This window comes from Coffea arabica, chromosome 3e (genome assembly GCF_036785885.1).
Source record: "Coffea arabica cultivar ET-39 chromosome 3e, Coffea Arabica ET-39 HiFi, whole genome shotgun sequence".
NCBI lineage: Eukaryota > Viridiplantae > Streptophyta > Magnoliopsida > Gentianales > Rubiaceae > Coffea > Coffea arabica.
The window spans coordinates 10,928,145-10,932,335 of record NC_092315.1 but is presented as its reverse complement, the minus strand read 5'-3'; positions in this window follow the sequence as shown (position 1 = coordinate 10,932,335).

Below are 4,191 nucleotides of genomic sequence, written 5' to 3'. Positions count from 1 at the left end.
TACTCTGTGAGTTTAATCAGCAGATATATGGAAAGTCCCACGGAGTTGCATTTGTTAGCTGCCAAGAGAATCCTTCGTTATTTACAAGGAACTCGAAACCTAGGGATATGCTACAAGAAGGGTGAAAAATCTAACTTGGTGGGTTATACTGATAGTGATTATGCAGGAGATCAAGATGATGGAAGGAGTACTTCTGGCTATGTTTTTATGCTTGGAACAGGTGCAATCTCCTGGTCATCAAAGAAGCAATCAATTGTCACCGTATCCAGTACAGAAGCTGAATTTGTTGCAGCTACGGCTTGTGCTTGCCAAGCCATATGGCTGAGAAGAATACTTGAGGAGTTGCAGTTCAAGCAATGTGGAGCTACTATAATACTATGTGATAACAGCTCTACAATCAAGTTATCAAAGAATCCAGTGTTCTACGGAAGAAGCAAGCACATTGATGTGAAGCTTTATTTTTTGAGAGATCTTTGCAAAGATGGAACTGTTGATTTGATGCATTGTAAGAGTGATGATCAAGTTGCTGATATATTCACCAAGGCGCTCAAGAGAGAATCGTTTGTGAAACTCAGAGGATTACTAGGTCTCTGCAACCTAGGTTCAGTCAAGGTTGTAAACTGATGTTAGTTGTTTACTAACATCAGTTTAAGGGAGGGATTGTTGAAACTTTTACTTATGTTATTGTTTAACTTGTTTTTCAAATGGAGTCATTCATTTAGTGGCCTAGAGTTTAGGAATTTGCTGTACGTTGGAGTCTTTCAGTTATGACTTATTCAGCAGATTTAGTGGCTTAGTGGTCTAGTCTTTAGGAGTGGTGGGGTTATGGAGAAGGTGCCAGATATGGGACCTGATCTTAAGGGATTTCAGTTGTGTGTTTTGCCTATTTAAAGGCTCCAAAGTTTACGATTAAGGATGACTTTTTGGCCACAGTACTACTGTTATCTTTGCTATTTCTTATCATGTCTTGCATTTCGTTGGCTGTAGTTCTAATGATCACGTGTCAGGTGGATGCTAGGGAGTTGGCTGAAACTTCCACGTCAGTGTCAGTTGACAATTGTAAGAATTTATTCTCCAATTCAAATTCCACCCATTTCTTATCTGCCTGGGTTTCTTTGTAGCATATGTATATTAAAAACTTTGGACCACAGAATTTAGCATTTCAAGTTATGTATATAATTTTGGTTGCACATGTGAAGTGTCCGAGTACTAAGAAACATAGCTGAAGTGTTCTTTAAGGTTTAGATGCACCTTAGATAAGCTGCACCTTTAAGTGTCAAGCCTTTTCCTGAAGCGGGGCTTGGGGGTGGTAATACACTAATTCTAGTTAATGTGTGTTTTAACTAGTATTATATGATAAAATATAAAATCATACGGGGAAAGGTTTGACACTAAGGGATTATATGGTAAAATATAAATTATACGGAATTAGTGTGTCATGTATATTATATTTATATATTTTGATTAATTCAATCATTTTAATTTTTAAATAAGGGTAATTTTAATATTTTCAAAGGTTTCATTACGAATAATCATTTCGATCACTTTGACACTTTAATCCAAATTATGAGGGAATTATGTATAATTTTTGAAACCGTAAGGAGGTTATGTACAAAAATAACAAATCATAGGGGGGTAAAATATAATTTGCCCTTTTCTTTACACTGGTTTAGTAATTCTTATTTTACATGAGTATGAATATACAACATATAACTTCTAACCAAATTTGAAGCTTTAATTTTTTACATATGACATGCATCCAATCATATTGCTATAGAATTTCCCAATATCGATAGTGTATAAACGATTAATTAGCAAGAACCATGTTCACTATGATAAAATAATCTATCAGTTGGTAGTGATGACCATGTTCAGGGAGTTTGTGAAAAGAAGGCAATAATTTTGACACATACATTAGAAGACAGAATTCCAAATGATTATGATACTTAATTGATATCATATGCGTTGACCAAAAGCATGAACACAAATCTGTCGAAAGTTTACTATTTGAAATTGTGACTGAAGTAATTAACGCGCGTGCCATATTTTTGCTCATTGCAGCCAAGACAGAAGAAGCAAATGGCCTAAAAGAAGCCAAGTACCCAGGTGGCTATGGTGGGTACCCCGGAGGAGGATATGGTGGTTATCCCGGAGGGGGGGTATGGAGGGTATCCTGGAGGAGGTTATGGGGGGTACCCAGGTGGTGGATACGGGGGCTATCCAGGAGGAAGGTATGGTGGATATCCTGGGGGTGGCCGTGGTGGTTATGGTGGAAATTGCCGCTTTGGTTGTTGCGGCCGAAACTATTATGGTGGGGGTTGCAGGTGCTGCTACTATCCTGGTCAGGCTGTGGATGCTGAGCCTCAGAACTAATAAAGCCAGCTTCTAGCAAGCTCATTGGTGATATATAGCAGCACTTAGTAGTATGAAGTGCGGATAAGAGCTTGATTATTGATCATGTAATATGACTCCATGTATTTGTTGGGTAGTTAAATATTTCAAGTATGTGAGTGTATTTGTGTCTCGTTTTGAGCACTTTTGTTGTGATGACAAAATATTTCGTGGGATATGTCTTCAATTCAGTCATTCTCCACTAAAAATTGGGAAGGTTACTATTTCAAATTAGAAAAAATCGAGGCTTATTCTGGTCACTTTTTCTGTAATTCTAGGACTTTTTTTTAAGTATACTTCGTTTTTAATCTAACACAAATGTTTGAGATAGCAAATTTGGCAAATGCAACCCTTCCTTTTGGATTATATTTTTGACTAATCATAGATAACAAAAAAAAAAAACCCTTACTCGTATTCGTGGCAATACTGATTAGACTGCTAGTTCTACTGGTCAGCTTACTATAAAATTGAGTGGTACCAGTTGGGAGCTGCAATTCATGGCAACATTAGCAGTGCAAATCAAATTTTGGGATGATATTATATGAACAAATCCTTTAACTGATTGCCAATTTAACACACTAAATGATCTCGAAGAACATAGTTTAGGTGTTTACTTGAAATTTGCTGCACCAAAAAGTCTCGCGATCTATTCATAATTGATCATAAACCTTTATTCACCTCTTTTATGCTTTCTGCAATTTCACATGTACTTCAAACATTGAAAGTTCAATAAAATGACTTTTTTTTTGGGTTAAAAGAAAGACTTCAAGTCTTACGAGGTGAAAGGAAGAAAGAAAACTGAGTGCTTGAATCCCAAATCAAAGGTCTCACGATCATCTAATAAATGTTCCCACCAAGTGAGTCGAGTTTTAAAGGCAAAGTGACAATTTCCTTTACTATTTACTATTTTCCTACATGAGAGGAGTTAAGATAACGTAGATATTGTGAATCTCTTTTTTCTTTGTTTTGGTTTACTTTCTGAGCTATTTGATATGTTTTTTTTAATACCTAAAGGATTTGTCAGAAATTATCTTTTATAATTCTTTGTATAATTTACGTTTGGGGGTAAAATTATCTTTTACCACCTAGTTTGAGGGGATAAACTGAGATTGACCATGTAAAATTGCAAATTGTATAATATAATATTCTTTTCTCAGACTAGCCATGTCATATTGGATTTTTTCTTTATACCACCAATTCAGTACTGTGACATAAAGAAAAATTTGTCACCACTACTAAAGCTATACTAAAAGAATAATTAATGGGATATCCTAATTACGAAAGTAATTGTACAATTGCACTGCGGGATGGGTTAAAAATGTCATAGTTTCTGGGAGAAGCTTTTCATTTTGAATTCTACAAAATAAAATTTAACTATCTTTATGTTTTGTCATCATTATGATCCAGACCATTAATTCAAAATCTGTGATGGGGTTCTTTTTCTGAGTGGTGGTAAGTGCAGTTGTTTGATAAAAATTAAAGTATTGAGCTGAACATGCACGATTTTTGGTGACAAAAGAAGCATAAAGCATTAAAAAGATGGGAACTTCTTAGTGTCAATATGTAAATGCGAATTATTATTGATTTTTGAAATTATAGTATTAGAGGAAAGTGGTCAGTGATAATAACATAGCAAAAAAAAATCTCTAAAAATGACAAAGTCAACCTTTTCAAAATGAACCCAACTTTAACCAGTGAAGAACATAAACTGTCATCGTTTTTTCAAGGTAAAATTGTTTAATTTTGTTGAGATCAAGAATGGAAATTTCTACAAGAGATAGACTCAGATGCATAATACAA